The sequence below is a fragment of the Aphis gossypii genome, chromosome 2 (assembly GCF_020184175.1).
Source record: "Aphis gossypii isolate Hap1 chromosome 2, ASM2018417v2, whole genome shotgun sequence".
NCBI lineage: Eukaryota > Metazoa > Arthropoda > Insecta > Hemiptera > Aphididae > Aphis > Aphis gossypii.
The window spans coordinates 69,664,388-69,685,567 of record NC_065531.1 but is presented as its reverse complement, the minus strand read 5'-3'; the positions used below and the strand labels follow the sequence as shown (position 1 = coordinate 69,685,567).

Below are 21,180 nucleotides of genomic sequence, written 5' to 3'. Positions count from 1 at the left end.
TTTTCTGAAAAGTGTATATATACATTTACTTAGTCGCCAATAAAACTACCAATGACCCGACCTGTCCCGACCTGGCCGTTGTGGAGTATGCTTATACTGTTTTCGATGCAGCAGTCGTCCCTCTTTTTAACTTTTTAATTACACAAACTTCCACCCGAATTATTTTTTATCTCTTTGTGTGCACCTTTTATTGTATTTTTAAAATTGCGTTGTATGAGCAATTTCGCGTATGACCAATATCATAAATAATTATAGATGTTTAAAACGATTAAAAAATTGACACTATACTGAGTACGAGTTAGACGGCCAGTTTAAGTTTTGATATAGGTAAATAAGATAGTAATTATTATATTCGTATATATTAAAATAAAAAATAAATTTATATATCGTGATTGCTTCCATCCCTAAACCCTTCCTTTACACGCAATACTATCATACGCAATTAATACTCATTAACGAAAATTATCACCTAAATTATATTATTATGACATAATGAATTGCTTGGGTTATATTCTGAATACTTAAATACCATAATACTTCACCTATCCAAACCAACTTTTACACACGCCAAAATATATTGTTTGATTAACTTAACGGAATTTTAAGTAAAAAAAAAAAATCGTTTATGATTGGTCAATTTTATTTGTCGATATATTGCCGACGTTCAAGTTATTAATCGAGCAACAATTCAAGTTCAAGAAAAAGTGGATTGAATATATATTTTCAGTGTCAGAAACAGTATTGTATTGGTTCACGGTAAATGTTATTGTAAAGTTTGAACACAGAATTTTAATATGGATGCTATGATGCTACAGTGTAGTATATATTTTGAATCAAATAAAACGCACCAATATCATTTTTTATATTGCGTTTTATCTATACATTGTAATAATATAATAAACACTAATTATTAAAAAATACATATTAATCCTTGTCTATTATAATACTGAAAGAAATTAAAATATTTTTTTTCGTTGTTTTCCAGTGATATTTGAATTAACAATCGGCAATACGAAAATTTAATTTAATATATCATTGAAGTTAGTAAAACATATTATTAGCTATTTTTATTTTTATTGGATTAATTAATTTTTTTTATATATATATCAAATATCACGTGTAGTGATGGAGTCCTCAGATATTTTCAGGATTGATTCAGGTTAAAAATATTCCTAATTTATTGGAATTTTAGATAATACTGTAGGTAAATGAGCATTTTTAACAATACCATAAGATAATAATTACTTTTTCTTTATTTGGAAAGTATAGTTAATATTTTTAGGGGGAAAAAATGAGTTATTTTGTTTTAGTATAGTTACTCAAATATTCATCAAACTTTTACCTATACGTAGTTAATCGATTCTCTGTTTAGATAGAAGAAACTATTAATTTTTCAATGGTGTATAATTTATTTCATTTTTCATGTATACCTATTATCAAGTATATAATTATATTAAATATGTAACCAATTAAAAATAAAAATAACGTTTTACTTTAAAAATGGACGATTTATTTGATATTGCTTATACAAATTCATTAAATATGATTGATAATTATATTTATTATTTATAGTTATTGAATAAAAGTAATAAGAAACATATATTATAGTTAGATGGGGAATTTTTACTTTTTTTTTAGAGATAAATGGCATTGAGGGTTATGTCATGATAGGCGTGAACATTAAATTGTGTCAAGTTATAAAATTAATTACGATATAAAAAAATTGTGTATTCAACAAGTACCTATACAAAAAATATTTTATGGATGACTACAAAGGATTATTACAATTATCATTAAATTAATTTCTCACAGATACTGTCCACCTGATGCAACCAACCACTTTTAAAGCTTCAAATGCTATAAATAATGCTAACTAGACGGCAAAAACGATATGCTCATTAAAATATACTAATTTTGAGTTCAGTTTAAATTAAATAGAGGTGAAGAAAAAGGACCAAGAGACATATGTACGTTTTTGGTTCATTTGCACGTTTACGTTTTGTTTGAGGCTCCAAATCATGCAACATAATCAGATTAGATTTAAATTTAATACATTATGTAATTAACATTTATTTAGTTAGTATAATTATAATGTTTCTAAAATAGGTATATAAAAATTATATGAAATTGTCTGATGTCTGATGAAGCATTTAAAAAGAAGAAAAAAGAAGATCAAAGCTCTAAATTCAATAAAAACAATACATATTATAAAACTAAGTTGGTACATATTTATTAAAAGGTTAACATAGCAGTAATTCTTTATTACTGAATAAATATTATATAAATTAGAGATTTAACAATACATCGTAAATTAGTTTTTTTTATACTGTATTTATTACGCTTTGTACAAAATGATTCACTAAAGGTATGCTTGCTTTCTTTTTTACTTATAAATAAATAATGATGAGTTTATTTTAATTCTGATTTTTGGAATTTTTAAGTATAAATTAAGACCATATTTATTAAATTATTTAGATTTTTTGAATATTAAATCAACTTATCTAATGATCACCGTGAGGCGCTAAATAATTAATTATTAAAACAACAAGTATTATTTAATTTTTTTTTTTTTAATGAAATTATTTGAAAGTTTTAAATACTATTTCAAAAAAAATTAAAATAAAATAAAATAAAATTTCAAATCCAAATTGCCATGAGTAGTGATTAGATATTATCTGATTTAACCAACATTTGTATTGTTAATTTTTTTATGTATATAATCTATTTTAGTGGTTAGAAAAAAACAGTTTTATAACATAGTAAAGGATAATATTATAATTTATTAATACTTTTTCTATAAGAGGTAGTGGCTTGATTTATTTAAAAAACACTAAACAAAAATGTTTTGAAAATTTGGTTGGTTAAATTGTGCATATATTATATGTTTAATAATAAATATGTGTGTAATAATACCTATAATGTATTAATGTCACATAAATTTATCTTCCGATAAAGAAGGTAACATTTATAAGAATGAATGTTCATATCTTATATTTATGTTTGAAAAAGAATACCTACATTCAAATTGAAGTTAAATTCAAATAAGTACGTTATTAAACCAAACTCAACTTTTAACTTAATTTAATAATATTACCTTTCCAACTACTATAATATTATATTGAATCGCCTACATATACTATTTAAGTAATACATATTAAAAAACATTACAGTGATTCAAATAATACAGCCATTTCATAAACATTATATAATGTTGTCTCTACGAACATCTGTCAGACCTAGTCAGATTTTTATCAAACTTTGTACCTGCTCTTTAATCTTTCGTTAACTTTTCTAAACTTATCATACTGTATGTATACATTTTTTATTTTAAATTAAATATAATCATATTATGTAGTCATTATAGAATATTTTTATGGATCTTGTCATATTATGTACTTGTAAATTTTTATTTTAGATTTTGTTGATTAAAATAAAAATAGTATTAAATTAAATTAAATTTATAATTTTAATAGCTTTAAGCATACATTTAGTTTATATAGTGTTTCTGGAGAGGTTCCAAACTTAATGATATATATATGAAGGTGTGTTAATACCTGTAGAGATTAATAATTAAGATATAATATAATGCATTTTCGTAGGTATATCACATATAACAATTAAAAGTATATATTTATAAAGTAAATATAACTGTTTATTTTTATACTTGAATATGGATAAATGGCTTACTCCAGTGATATCTTCCGCAAATCAATTTAGTTATAATAAATTACAATTTCCAAAAAACAGTTAACCATAAAAATATATAAAACTAAAGATAATTAGTTATGGCTGAAGAGAAAATTTAAATTTCCGTTTGGAAATTAGTATCTACCCTTTAAAATACCCTCTAAACTCTAAAAAAAACAGGATATAACGATGTATATATGTATCATATTATGTTGTATCTATTTCATGAAATCAATATTTTTGCTAAACGGATGTCCAGTGAACCTTCTTCACATCAGGTACATTTTAGATTGGTAAACAATTATACTTATTATATTATCTTTTGATGGTTATTTTTTTTTTATCTAATGAATAGGTAATTTAAATTAATTTTGCAGGATTCAGAGTTAAGTAGATAATTTTTAGAAGTATACTGAATATATTTTACTAAATAATGTACAATTTACCTATAATAAATAAATTGATCTCATCAAGAATTTGTTTATTACTAAAACCCCATTTCATCGAAAACATTATATAAGTATCACCGTATCAATTTAAAAGTTTAGATGATAATAATTTGAATAGTCAACGTTTAAACGGAAAAAGTTTAAATAGTTTTTAGTTTTAAATTGAAATGCCAAAAGAGTAGGTTAAATTTCATTTATTTTGCATTTTTAAAATCTGTCCTATCACAATATATTATACCTACAAAACAACTATGTTAAACTGTTATGGAATTTGAAAAGCCCTGAAGGTTTTTAAAATTAGGAAAATTAAAACATATAAAAACAATATCAGATTATTTATCATACTCATCAATTATTAATGTTATCGTCCAAATCGTGTGTAAATAGGAAGGCGTGCAAAATCTCTACCCCAGGGAGAAGTTATCACCATTACCAGGCGTGTAGGGTTGAATAGTAATGTTTACCAGGTAATGTGGGGAAAATATATAAACGAATTCCAACGTGTCTGTGTATGGATCCTAGAATTAATCGTGCGTATGAACTAAGAACTGTACAAAGTAGACACAGCGTACGCTAGTTACAGATGACATCTCACAGAGAGCATACAATCAAGTTTTCATTACTCTAACTTTTTAAATTAGACATTTTTCATCGTTAAAACTTTAATGTTAAAACTTTTTGTATAGTATCCTTGATCCTCAGAGACTCTAAAAAATTAAAAATGTAAAACTCCAATTATATTTCACTAATTTTAGTATAAGGGGATTTTTTCGTTTTATAAATAAGTTAATTAAGTGCTACAATGTAACTTTGGATTATTTCAGTTAAGTACTTCTCGTGTTAAACAAATTTATTAATACCACAATCTCATAAAAGTTTCCTTAGTGACACCTTTTATATTTAACCTGCTGAAACGTGTACATACGTGCAAAATATTGTGACCAATGTTTATAGATTATTAGTTTATTAAATTTAAAACATAGTGATTGATTTTATATTTCGTTATCAGTATAATAAAAGTGTACAAATATATTAAGTTTTCCAAATTATCACCAGAAAATAGCCTAAAAATCTAATATTGAATATTTTATCGCGATATATTCAAAGAGCTTAATTTGAATGTAAATATATCAATCACATAACACTAAATTAATTAAGAAAGTCTTAAATGTTATTTGATATATGTCTGGATAAAACAATTCAATTTTAATTCTGAGGAGTTGGCAAATATGTTTCATGAATAATTCCATAAGATGCGAGCCATAAAATATGTTTTATTATTTAATAATTCAGAAAAGTTATAAACTAGGTGTACACATGAAAATTAATTATTTTTGATGAATATTAAATAATATAATTTGGGTTGTATATATTATCATACATGATGGTTTTTGTGCGGTACTTTAATATTAATATTTTTAAGTAAACAAAGAATTGTTAATATTTAATAATATTTATTACATTATTAAATGAGCTTATATATTAAGTAACAAAAAAAAAAAAAAATATATATCATCTTAGGCTTTTTTTTTATTACAATAAAATAAAGCTGGAAATAGTACTCTGATCCGGAGTTAAGCACTTGTTTTGATTGGCTTACTTCGGCGAAATATGTATGAAATAAGTATTGGTAATCTGAATCTTATTTAATCGTTATTTCAGCAATACTAAATAAAGTATAATTTGTATTTTATAGTCTTTATTTTTAAATTTTTTAAATTATTATTATAATTTTTTATTTAAAGAAGATAATAAATTGGTGGTCATTAGGAGAGATTTATAAATCTATTTATTTACATAAAATATGGATGTTATAAAAATAGATAGGTAAGAAGTTAACAAATATACTTGTAATGAACATAATTGATGAGCAGTTAAGAAATCTTGAAGTTTGTTGAGCAAATTGGCAGCAACGATGAATGGCTACTATCAAATGCATCATTGAGACCAATTATATCTGCTGGAGATACAGTACACTGAGTCCCGATTTGGGTGATTCGGCTATTGATTCTAGAAGCTTAGAATTGTTTCTGTTCTGAATATAGCATTAAATCTTATTTATTTTATTTCATCTTATTTATATTTTCCCGCAGAAGATGCACATTGGGGTGTTTTCATTTCACAAAACGTTGTGGTATTTTTATGTGCCCAATTTTGAAATTTATTAAAATAACATCAATTTTTTTGATCGACTCAAGATAGAAGATCAATAATTGCTAAATTATTTGATTTCATGAAATTTAGTAAGTTTAGTGGAATGAGATAAACATTGTTGTTGGTTAGCTATATAAGTATACTTTTAATATTTTTTATTAAAGCTAAAATATCTTTGATTGTTAAGAATAATAAATGAATGATTGCGAGGATAAAATTTCAGTTTTAGAAGCTTGGTTGGTGTTTTCATGTACATTAGTGTAATAAAATTAGAGTATAATATATTATGCTTATATTACTATTTATATTTTTAGTATAGCAATATATTTCATTATTATTAGTAATAACTAATAATGTACGTTAAATAATTTTTGTACAAAAACATTCCATTATAATATAATATTATTAATTGTTGTAATAGTGCAACTACATAATATTTTAATCATATATTATTGTTAACTTTCGAGTTAATACAGATTAACTAAAATGTAAAGAGTGGTATGAATAAATTGGCAAAAATGTTACGTTTTTATAGTAATTTATTTTTGAATTACTACAAACAAACAAAATAAATTTTATCAATAAATAGTATTGTTAAAATACTCGATTTTCTAAATTTTATTTTTGTTTTTTCCGGCGGTTTTTTTTTTTTTTTTAAAAGAATTGAGAATTTTTTATGACTACCCAATGCAGAAACTAGATCCCATTTGGTATCAGAAACTATCATCGAAGAATATTGAAGCATTTTTATTTTTACTGATCCAAGTAGTGACAAACGACCGAAAAAAAATAAAACATACACATTCGTCACACTCATCTGTTGAAAAGCGAATACATTCATCGTTCCACTCAAAATTTAAAACTGAACTTACTAAAACATATTAAAAAAATGATTCTATGAAACATTTGAGTAGAAGTTTAGATTTGAAAAATCATTGATTTGTATTGTTTGTAGTACTACTCTGATTGTTTATTGCCATTTTACACTACGATGGGTTATGTATCGCTTAATGCTTATTGATTTCCTAAGAAAATTTAAATTAACCACAATATAAATGTCTAAATAGGTATCTGTTTCTATATTATTATTTTCTTAGTTTTTTTTTCGATTCTAATAAATTATTTTTTTAATTTAAAAAATATTTTATTGTTTTACGGGGAAAACTATTATTTCAATCATTTAATTTTATAAAATACAATTGAGCTATTCTGAGAACTACAAGAATATTAATATAAAACTTACAGATGGCTTATAAATATTTAGAACGATAAGAACATGTATGTATTTTGCTCATCTATATAGAAGCCTTTAAACTTTAATGTCATCAATAAAACAATAAGCATATACACAACTTAATACAAATAATTGACAAAGTATTGTTTAAATCTTAACTTTTGAATTGGTCGTATATATTTTGAGGCGTGAGACATTATCAACAATGTTTTAATTACTTATGTCCAAACTTATTTGAGGGAGATTTAGCTTAAACAGATGAAAATAATAATATATGATAATTCATATAATATATGAATAAAAGACTATTTAGATTAGTCATCTAAATCTAAATATTTAAAAAAATTAAAAATGTAAGTTAAATATTTAACGATTTTTCTGAGTCATACGTTAATTTAACAGTGAAAAAAAAACTAATTAATTGTAGGTATATGAAAAATATCAATACAAGAAATGTATTAATTTATTTATGAAGTAAAAGTACATATTTTAGAATAACAAGATGATTGAAAAGATTTTTTCAACAAGCCATATTATGTTCTAAAATATTAAGAACTAAAAATTCAGGTGTTTATATTAATATTATTAAAAACTATTTTATAATGAAAATAACAAAGTTGAGATTAATATAAGTTAAAAAATTATTTTTTATAAACTTTTGAACTTAACTAGTTAATTAATTTTTTTCTTATTATATTAAACAACTTAAAAAAGTTAAAGTATCCATTGTTAACTTTTTCCAGATAATTTAAAAAATAATGTTTAAGTTAAAATGTTGTTCATATATAATAATATGCATATCAATATCTTTAGTTTAAATAATTTATTAATTATTATATATTTTTTAAATTATACTGTACTAAACAATTATTATTAATAAAAATTTGTTAAGCCACTACAGCTTAATTGCAATACAAGGTAATAGTAGGATATATTTTAAATCATTTTTAGTTACAATTTAAAAATTTAAAAAATATATTTTGTAATCCAAGTGATAATTTAAAGAAAATCTAGTTAATTTTAAACTGGACTGATCCAATTTTTTACACCATACTAACACCATACTAACTTTAAACTTTTATATTTAAATAATATTTTAGTTTTTTACAATCAATCTATAACAGGATAACGCTATTGATGATGGTTTACCTCGACTTACTCAAGTAATTTTTTTCATTAAACGTATACACCAGCATGTGTTTCGCTTATTATTTTAGATTACTTCAATTATTATTTTATGATTTAAATAATGTGTGATTTTCAATTACAATTATTTAGAGGAATGATCTTTTGAAATAAAAAACGATTTTATTGACATTTTTAATCTATTATTATACTATTATAGGTATACTACTATATTAATGGAACTATTAAATAACATCAATTTTACAACATTGGAATATCTTAATTTTTTTATTAACATAACATATGTATATATATATATTGTATATGTATGGATATATTCAATATTCATATTATTGTATTATCGAAAAGTATTATTAAAGTTTAAAATTGAGTTTTAAATTTATTTTTAGTTTCATAAAAATAATATTAGGTAACTAATAATAAACATAAAAAGATCGGCGAAGTTTCTCTTCTATACACATTAGGTTTTGAGTATACCTTGACATTGAGTCATTGAGGTCACTGTAATGGATGTGTTAAATCTGAATTCGATGATAAATCATTGCTTACAAAATCCAATTTTGAGTGGAGACGTTGTGTCAGGCTCTATTACACAGGGTATTTTATTATTTATTTATTTATATGACTATTTGTAATTCATTTTTATATTAGTTATACTGTTGTTCAAAATAGTGATTGCTCAGAATATCTCACATAATAATGTAATAATGTAAATAATGTATAATAATTATTATTATTACACAAATGGCATATATATATTATATATATATAATATATAAGTTATGAATCATAATATTTAGTTAATAAGACTAACGTTTAAAAATTGTATTGAGTATAAAAAATAATAATATATATGTAACGGTGAAAAGTTTTGAATTTCAAGATTTATATATTTTGGATTGAAAAAATAAAACTATTAAAGAAAATATCATCATTTTTCATCTAAATTTCAAATATTATCAATTTTTAAACTCAGATGTCTATAATAATACTAATGATTTTTCCCAATTTTTTTTTAAACTCTAGAAAAAACAACTTGTGAAGGAACTCGTATGATATTTTTAAGATATTTCTAATACAATTTTAAATTTGATGAATTTTTAATTACAATATATTATACAATATAATTGGTGAATTTTCGTGATTTTGTCAAAATTTAAACTTAAATGCTTATAAAAAATATGTTTATGTAAATCGGAAAGTTTGAAAGGAACATTTTTTTTTCAAACATTTTGATCAAAGCAAAACATTTTTATCAACATTTTTATAAAAAAAAGTTCAAGGGTTTTAAATGTCTATAAATATTTCAAAAAGAATTTTTATATTTTCAATAGAAAATATTTTAAAGCATTCTATGTTTCACTTAGAATCTAAAATACCCTTATAGTTTTCACTTTTTCAATTTTTGTCACTTTTAGAATTATCTAAATGGTACTTTTTATTATTACCTATTTAAATAATTATTTTGAATAAAATAACGAAATAAACAAATATTTCTCTTTGATTTAGCTATAGTATATACATTGAATTATTAATGTTTTTATGCATGAAAGTATAAACGAAAATGGTGTTTTTTTAATTCGACAGAAATAATACACTGTTAGAGTGTGCAGAGAATTTCGAAGATAAAATATATTTTAGCTGTGTTCTTAAAAATATAATACGCTTGTGTAAAACACATTTTTAAACGATTTTTGCTAGTGTGTATAGTACTAATTTTGCTCACATAAATAAATCATTTTATACATACATTCTATTAAGTTAATTTTTATTTTAGAAGTTAATTTTAGATTTTTTTCAATAATTTATTTATTCAGCATCATATTATTATTATGGTACGTATGTACTGATATAGTTTTATGTTTTTTTTTTAAATTCCAGTCAAGACAAATTAAATTATGTTATTTTGATAATACCTATTACTAATTACTATTATAAATATGATATAATATTATTTATAAATATATATAAGAAAATGTACCCATATATTTTGTTGTTCAATTTAAACGATTTATAAAATGCATATTTGATTTGAAATACCTAATACAACAATAATACTCATGGGTACAAATTCTGTTTAATTTTCGATGCAATAATTAATTTTATGATCCTTAAGGATTACTTAAATTTAGTTTATCTTTCTTCAAATTAATAATTAGAAATTCTAAAACATATATAAAATAGAATTATTGAAATATCAATCATAAATCTATTTATCATATTATAATATGCAATACAAGGTTGAATACATAAAACATATTTAATTTATTTATTTTTAAACTTAGATAATATTTAATAAAACTAATTAATTAAGATAATAGTTACGTATTATATATCATTATAATTTATAGGTAATGTATCTTGCGGTATTTTTTGAGCTTATTAAATATGTATAAAATAAAACAATGATGAATGTATATAAATCTTTTATTATGAAAAAAATACTTTTCAACCATAAATATCATGATTGGAATATAATAAGGGATTATTATATTTATTCAGTATACACATATTTTGTTGTTTAATAGTCTCTAATGGTTAAAGTGCGTTGAAAATAATGTATTTGAATTTGATAAACTCTGATGTTTGTTAATTTCAAAACTCATTTGAAAATGATAAATATCCGATGTATGTTGTATGTACAATCTAAATGTAAAAATCTTTAGTCGTTAAAAACAAATTTAGATACTATTACAATAATATGTTATATTTCATTTTTTATTGAAGTAAATAGTTTTATGAGTAGATATAATAATATTATTGAACGAATATTTTTTAACTTTTTGCATCGATAATATATTTATGTTAGGTATTTAAAATGATCCCTTTTTAATAATCTGTGCTGTGATTAAATATGTGGAGTATAATAATTGTACATAATATGTTTTACTTATAAACTACCTATATATATTATATATATATATGTATGTATATTAAATAAATATATAAATATAATACACTATTTAAATTATACATTTATAATTATAATTGTGCCTTTATCGACAATAAACGATTATAAGTAGTACCTAGACGTAACAATATCTAAGACAAGTGCCATATTTTTAATTAGATGAAACGCAATAATTATCGACTGTAACAGTTTATTTAGTTTGGATCTATAATTGAGTTACATCCGATAAACTTTAATTCATCGATGGATACTTCCGGTTGATTTTAACACTATGGTAGGAAAAACACAAACTATATTATATTATCGTTTCAACGGTGATGTAGCGGGAGAGCAATATTATTTAGATCGGTACAAGTGCCATTGAACGTTGTCGGTTAAGCGAATGATTCGATGCACGAAGTAAAGGTCAAAGCTGATTATAGTGAAATTTATGAAACTAGGATTAGTATTCACAACCTCGTCGAAGTGGTATATTCCAGTAGACGCTTAGGAATGCTAAATGCACGGTATGGCGTTAACGGTCAGTATCTATGTATAGGTACAGTAGAGTGCAGACGTCTCGGATAGTAAGCTTGTTTTGGAATATATGTTGCCATGGTTATCGTTTTAACTCTCAATTGAAACTAGTCTTACAACCAATAACTCTTGTCACATCACCTAAGCATTTAAACTATTTTTGAATTTTATATGTCGGTCACTCTAATGTTTGAAAAACAAATAGTATATTATAAATAGTTTTTATTATATTTTATTTGTTGTATGACATAGGTACATTTTGTTTGTTATTAATTACATTGCAAAGTTGGTTTTGTGAACAGAAAAATTGTTATTCATAGTTAGATACACTTCAACAAGTTTGTTTTAAACAATTGAAATGTTGAGTCAAGTGCTGTAAATACCCACGTATATTTAACTATTACCTACATAATGACATACCATTGATTAGTCGTAAAGTAGTGAGTTGTATGCTGTTAAAGTTCAGTCGCACAATATATTTGTCAAAAGTTTTTAGAAGATATAAAATATTTAGACTTAAAATGTTATTTAATTATTTAAACCGATTGTTAAGAAAAAATAAATGTAAATGTAAGTTTCAGACGATTCAAAAATCATGTTCATTATCATGCCAATTTTTTCAATCACATAGTACATCTTCAATTAGATAAGTCTTAAATTAGAAATTTAAAATAAAATTTAAATTAAATCGAATAACAATATTGTGAAAAACTTCGAGGATTTGTTGATGGTTTTGACCTACGTTAATTTATGTTTCCAATTTGAGTATTTTAAATAGATCACCATAGTTGTCACTTGCTCGCCACCCTATATTTTATAAAACACTGCACTTTACCTATCACGAAGTGCAGCAAACGCAAACATAGATAACCAGTAGTCGTAATAGTTCAATTCTCACGAATGCCATCGGTTTTCTTTCCCCATCATTTTATCCGTGTATCCTGTGACGGTTATTTTTAAATATTACTATTATATAAGTTTTAGTTTTATCTAGGACTGCTAAATTTCCACAACATAGGCGCGTTTTTCTAGTGGTATTGCCAGGAGCCCTATTCCATTTATACTTACCTTGTCTGTGGCGCTGGATACTTGTCTCTGGATTGATTGTCGTAGAAACTATTCCCAAGTCGGCTTCACTGAAGAGATGTCGAACGCACCGTGGATCCCTGTTTCACGGCGACTGCGGCACTCTTCGACGGAACGTCGAGGGAGTTCGTCAGACCATGGACGTCTGGCCAAGATTGTACCGATAGTGGATTTACTAACCCTGAGAGGTGCTCGCCGGGCGGTTGCCGTCAGTCAGTGAAGTAGGCAGCCACAATGCGTCGACGGTGGAAATGGCGTGGTGGCAACTGGTTGTCTGTCTGCGGCGCCGGTACTTGTCGATGGCCTGATCGTCGTAGTGACTATTCGTTCTGCTGATTGGTTTCTTCAATGCGATCCTTCTTGGTTGTTTTTTTTTTATAGATGTTGAAGACTTGAGTTGTCGAAGAAGACTGATCGTTTTCGGCAAACAACCGGTACCTTACCCAATACAGTGTCAATACATTTTGTTTATTGTTTCGTAGTTACTCGATTTTGTGGCCAGATTAAAAAAAAATATATTTCATCGATTGAGTCAATCTGTATAAGCTCAATTTCAGTAGTATGCTCAATATAAACTTATATATTTTAATTCGTCTCTCGGGGGCCGTTGTGTGGATACTAATATTGGAAGAATCTTCAAAAATAACTAAAGAGTATCTACACTACATGCAGATACATCGGTACATGTATATGTCTTGTTTCTACTGAATATAGTTGACATAAGAATGTCAATGTCAATTTGGTATTAGAATAAAAAAAAAAAAAAAAAAAAAAATAGTAAAGATAAAAAAAAAAAGTCAAGTGGCACTCGGGGACTGCCGCGATAAAGCTATTGCAGTATTACATATTAACACGAAATAAGAAGTTAATAAAATTTAATAAAAAAAATAATAATAATAATATAATATAATATTATTATATTATTATATTATTTTTATTATTATACTGTATATCGTCGCTGAAACTGCAACACCGCATATCTCAAGATTTGACAAAATGCATTGTTTGTTGGTAGATAACAGTGAATAATATTAAACTAAAATAATAAATAAATGATAACGATTATTATTATTATTATTTTATTTCGGTAACCATGGTAACAATTAACGGTAACGGTCACGCTTTTTCGTTACGAAAAATATATTTCAGTCACCACGCCTGCGATAAAAGCTATGCAAAGCTTAAAAAAAAAAAGTTAAAAATAGTTAGATTAAACTAATAATATAATATATTTTTTTTTGTTATTATTTTTTTTTATACATTTTTACATAGCAACCGGTTGCTATAACAACCATTTGCTATAAACAATCGCCGTCTCAAATGGTAACATTCTAGGTGTCGGACAAATTAACAGAATGACCCCCAGTCATAAGACATATACATGTCAAAAAACACGTGTTAAAGATTATTATTAATAACTTATTTGCGTGGAGTAGAAGGAATTATTAATTTAATATAGAATGTTAATAAATGTGAATTTATACGATTTTATCTTATAAAAATCAAATTAACTATCAATAATATTCTATTTCTAACTTTTATACTTTTTTTTTTTACTTAGCCATTTTTACACGTAGTTTACGAAGGGTTTTTGTTGTAATATTACTAATTTTTATAATCAATGCAAATAATAATAATAATAAAGAATTATTATTATCTATGGCAACGACGACGCTAGAAACGGATGTGCGATATCTATGATTCTGAATTTAATATAAATTTCCATTAAAATTTCCACACATTTTCATTTATAACTTAATTTCTAAATGTTCAATTTGGATGAGTTGTACAAAAGCACATTAGACACAATATTTCTGATGTTTTGGAGTTTACTAGGAGGTAATTTATATATTAGAAATTTAGTTATGTTGTTTAACAAATAGTCTGTATTTTACACAGTTTAAATAGGCAACTCCTGCTTCAATGTATATCACACACCGTCATGCGTCGTGCAGTTATTATTATTATTTTTTTTTATTACTCTAATAGTTTTATATCAAGTTTGTTTCACAATTAGTTTAAGAATTTAGGCACTATTTTCGATTCTAAATTAAATTTTTCTCCTCACACAGAGATGATTAAAATTAAAGCTATGCATTATTTGGGCATTATTAAGCTCACTGGCTCATTTATGGATCTTATTCCCTTGAAAATTGTATACTCCTGCCTTGTTGGTTTTCATTTAGCATATTGTACTATTACGGAAGAAAAATCAAAAATTAAATTTTTAATTTTGAACAGCATTCTTAAATAAATTTATTTATACTGATTTTTTTTGTTACAGACAATCATACGACTAAAACTCAAATAAAATTAATTAAACTTTAAATATTGGTAGGGGTACTGTCTGACCGTATTAGGTTTTTTTTAGTGAGAACACCTGTACAATTTTTTGAGATAGCCGCTATACTGTAAATAACATTTTCTTGCGTAATATTGTTCACTTTAAAAAGATACAGGATGCTGGTATCTTGACTTTAGAGTAATTATATGTTACAAAGGATTTTTTCATATATCTATATTAATCTACCTAGCCATATAGGAACGAGTGATTATTACGTGTTTTTAAACCGGAACAAGTATCAGCTGCTAACTATAGTGCTTAATTTTAGAATTGGCTCTCCGCCTGTACTTAAGTATATTTTTATTTATTAGAAAATAATCCGTTTCTACTTGTAATTTTTACTGTATAGTGTTATTTATTTTACAATGTATACTTGGTACTTCTCATTTATATTATTATTATTTTTTATTTATTTTTGTTATCATGTTTATAATATTATATTTATTCCATAAATATGCATTCGTGTTCTTATTTAATTTTCTAACATTTGCTTTAAAATTAAATTCAGGATTTTGATACATATCTATTTTAATATTAAAAAAAAAAAAAAATAGTATGTATAGAAAATATGATATAATAATATTTATTTTTATAAATAATATGAATATTTATTAGCAATAATAAAGTTTGGAGTGGGTAGATTTAACTTTTTTTTTACTGCTTCAACTATCATTAAAGTAAATCTTGTGACAATAGATGGAAGTCAAAATATTATAATATGAGTATAATAAATTTTAAAAGTATTAATAACCTAAATAAGTTTAGTGTATAATATATAAATATTAAATACACATATATATATATATATATATATATACACACATTATATTCTATCACCTTGGATACCAAAACGAGTAGGTACTTACCAGGAGCCAAATATATATATATATAAATCAATGGATAAAAAGAACACGTCAACGTCGAATATACCAAATTAGAAATTACTAAAAAGAATTATGAGTAGAAAATCCAAAATATCGAGAATATTGGATATTTTTAGTAGAAGCTGCAAAGAGCTATGGAGCTATGGAAGGCTTGTGAAGAAAGAAAAAGTACTCTACCACTTCCACAATAATATTAACATTTATAATAGATAAAATAATATTATGATAATATAATTCATTGATCATTATAACTTATAAAGTAATTGTTTCAACAAAAACTTACATTTTTTTAGACTTGAGAGGAGTGATGATTGTATTGATTTTACAAAGATATGTGTGTGTGTATGACGTATATGTGTGTTTTTGAAGCTGTGTACACAATAAATGATAAAAAAAGCTTTGATTTTTAACTTTAAGGGTGGTTTTAAATAAAAAATTGAATTTAGTTTGAACTTTAAAAAAGTAAAAATTAAAAATTCTCAGTCCTTCTTTTATGATCAATATAAACAAACAAAACATTAAGAAAAAATGGAAATTTTATTTTTTTTAACAATTATGAGAATGGTCAAAAAATAACCTAATATTGTTTAAGATAATTTATATTTAACAGCTTTTTTTTAATGAGTTCAAAATATAAAAAGTGAAGTTTTAAAAAAAAATTGATGTAATTTGTAGATATGCACAATTCATATTGTATACTATAATACGAGTTTATTATGTATTTCAAAACTACAAACGAATATGTTGTCTCATATGGCATGACACTGATATCATGAGATTTTAATATAAAGGAATTGTCTTATAATATAAAAGTATAGTTACGTTTTATAATTTTTCAAATGCATTATTATTTCAGACATGAATATATGAAATTAATTTGAGATTTTTTCAATGGAAATAATTTAAGTACTCACTATTACTAAAATCATATGTATATGGTATTCATATGAATAGTGCATTTACAATACTCCAGTGATCAAATAAAGTACTTCTAAATAATATCGCTTTACATACTTATAAAATATAATATAATACCTATGCCTGTTTTATATGAATTATTAATCAAATAAAAAATTGTATTATATTTTCATTACATTGAAACTTGAATTGTTCTTAAATTGCATGTTTGTCACTAGTGTTTTGTAATAGTTATGTATTTTGAAAAATTATAATGGTTGTAATGTAGCTGGAAATGCATTTGAAAACATTTAATTGTAATATTGTGTAATGTTTCGTTGTATACGATTTTATTGGTATTTATCTGAATCTAAAGTATTGAATCAATAGTCAATCTATTATCAACAATTTTAAATCATTAGAAATAAGATAACCTATATTAACTTACTATCTGTAATTTTTTAATAAATCCACATAAGTAATAATTATGATATTTTTACACTCTGAAAAATACAGTATTATTATTATTATTATTTATTTTTAAACATTTAATTTATAGTAATAAAACATAAGATCAGCCTAACTACGATTTAAAAACTAATTATTTGATTAAAATTCAACGAAATATAATTAAATAATATACAAAATAAATTTAAAATGTTTTAATCCTTAAACTTTATGTTTAGATGCAAAATAAAACTATTTCTATACATTCTTAATTACACGAATAGACCAATTTTTTTAGTTTCGTCATACTATATTTATTCAATAAAAATGTGCAGCTAAATGAAAACTAAACCAAATCCTAATTATTATAATTTCATTAAATACTTAAATAATTACGATGGCGTTGAACACCACACATAGTCATTTATTCATTCAATAAGATCTTAAAACATAGTATGTTATAAAAGTTTACACCATTCAATAAACCATTAAGATCATAGCTGACTGTTTATTCAACAATATAAGCATAGAGTTATTCGTGTTAATGACATTACTTTTAGGGTCTTAGTGAGATTGAACTCCCATTATTTCGTGTAGAATTGGGGTCTGCTGATAATATATTTCAAATACTGATTCACTTCTTCGTACCGAAATTGAAATTTGAACTTAAATATATCAACTAGTTTCCTTGCAGTAATGCACCAATATTATCTGTACAATTTGTTCCCTAAGAATTACTGCTCATTAGTCATACCACACGATTCATACAATTTGCGGGTACCAGTCATCATACAAATTAATGAACCACCTCTGCAATATAATTTACGTTGTGACTATTTACTCTTTATTTCACATGTAGTAATAAGCTTAATTAATTATTATGAACAATTCGTATCATATGTATAGAATTAACTAAAATTCTTAAAACAACGTTTTTATGTTTATGTAGTATTCTAGAGAAAAAAATATATGAGGAAACGTTTATATACATATTATACATTATTATAACATTATACAATGAATACATTGCAACAGATAATCGATACTTGACTTAGTTATATTAAACTGGTAAATACTTGTTTTAATATTCAGTACGTAGAACTATATAAATATGATCAGAAAAAGAAATAAGAAAGATTTTTTTCATATATTTGTGCCATTGTTAGGTATTTATATGGATTATGGATATGAAATTATGCTCACAAATCATTCATAATATTATGTTGTGTTTTTATTTCATATTTTCAAATATCAGCATCTATTTGTTCAATTATTTGTAAGATTTTTAATACTATTTTTTTTTAATACTTAGGTAAAATCTTTAAGTTTATAATATTTACAATACTTCAATGATTATATAATTTGTATGTTAATATAAGTATATAAGTATATTTAACTCGTACTTTTGATGTGTTACAAAATAAATACTTTAATTTAACAAAATGTGTAGATGTTGTTACTCAATTTTAGAGTATGTTCTGTTTAAACCATTTCCACCCACATTCATTGCATAAACGTAACCCATAAACATACTTTTACACAACTACTTTATAACTCAGTCCATATTCATGCCAAAAACTAGCGGTAAATCAACGCCCAACAGTCCTTCAAACACTAATTAAAAAATAAGACTAAAACCAACTTGTACACTAAATTAGTATGTAATAAATAAATAGGTGTCTTATATTGCACATGTGGTTGAAGAAATTGAACATTGGGGGGCTGCCAAAACATAAAATGTTTATATAATTCAAACTTTTGAATCCGGAAATTTACACCACATTTTAAATGTTCTCTTGTATTTTTCTAATGACATTACACATGAACATTTTTTTAAGCTCTCCACTACAATACAAAATATGACCATGATAATTTTCAATCAACAGAATTACACAATTTTAAATCAATAGTTATGATTGCATAAAATCCTCAGTCAATTAGAAAGTGTTAAAATAAAAAATTAATCGAAAAAAAAAAGTAAAAATAAAAACATTGTTATAATACAAATAAATTTATAGTTTCTATTATTATTATGATCTAGCATGAGTGCGACGTCACAAATTCGTTTACCACATATTTTTTGCATGCTGCGCAGAACAATTTTCGATCAACGTTGTAGTTAACCAAAGAAAATTCATACGGTTTTTGCCACATCTAAATATTGTCGTTTTTTTGAAAAAAGCCACACGTATATTTCTTCTTTTTATAAAGGTAAAAAATTAATAAAGAAAGAATCTTGTATAAAACGCTTAAAACTTAGATACCCATAGAAATAATTTTTTCATGAGTTTTTAACAACAAAATAATCTTTAATATTAAGAAACATTGATGAATTTTATCAAAATTATAACTTTAAAATTGAATCAATTTTGTAGTTATAAAGCTAATAAGTTCATAAAAGCTTTTGTTTTCAAATATAAGTTTTGAGAATTTAATAAAAAATTTCTCATAAATAGATTGTACTGAAACCATAAAATCAAAAAATATATAAAAATGTTACTTTTTTTTAGATGTTTCAGTTCAAATTTATATTTTGTATAGATTATAAATTAAGGTTATCGATAATAAAAAAAGTTTAAATTTGTACCAAAATTGTACATCCAAACGATTTATATGGATGCTAATTATTTTGTTATAATTTAAAAACATTATTCATCAAAACTTTCAACTTTAATGTATATTATATTATAATGAATTTTATATTGCGCAATAATATTTTTGATTTATTTTAAGATATTAAATATTTGTACTATGAATCCACTTTTACTGTTTTACGGTATTTGTATTAAGATGTTATTAAATTTTGAAATTTATGTAAAAGTTGATACATTATGGTCCAAGTATATGTATTGTACCTATATTGTTATCAATAAATGCCATATTTTTAGAAATCATAGTATAAACTTACCGTAATACTTAAAATAAAATAAATGACTTAACGAACTATATCGAAAAAAATAAAACAAGATTATTCAATAATTTAGGCTGATAAGATTGATTCTATTTAGAATTGTTTTTTTACACAATGATATTTCATTTAATACAAATTGAATAACACCCATAATAGTAACCCAATTGACATGTAATGCACACTAGAGAGATACCCACTTGCCTACCTTTTTTTTTTTTAACAATAGTAGAAAGATATCTATGTTGTATACAACTCAAACAAATAATAATTTTTAAAACAGTCAAGTGGTTTCGACTTTCCTGGTTTTAATAAAACATTATAACTCATAAATAGCTCGAATTGATTTCAAAAAAAGAAGAATAAAATTTGCTTATTTTTAAATAAAAGTTAAAATAAAACCTGTAGAATAGTTGGCACTCTATAGCTGTATATATGAGTTATTGTAACAAAAGATCTTAGTGTAACATCGACTTGAAATTTCTGCATTATAATTCGTTAATAAATAATATAATGT

At 24.0% G+C, this 21,180-nt stretch overlaps 1 protein-coding gene across 1 annotated transcript in view; it reads left to right on the top strand.

Annotated features, from left to right (window-relative positions):
• The first annotated feature begins 2,210 nt into the window (after positions 1 to 2,210).
• The window catches only part of LOC114124466 (DNA primase large subunit-like), a 238,416-nt gene continuing 219,446 nt past the window's right edge, over positions 2,211 to 21,180 (top strand). Inside the window, exon 1 of the mRNA XM_050199436.1 lies at positions 2,211 to 2,217. The gene's annotated coding sequence lies outside the window, so the exon portion shown is untranslated. The remainder of the gene's footprint in view (positions 2,218 to 21,180) is intronic.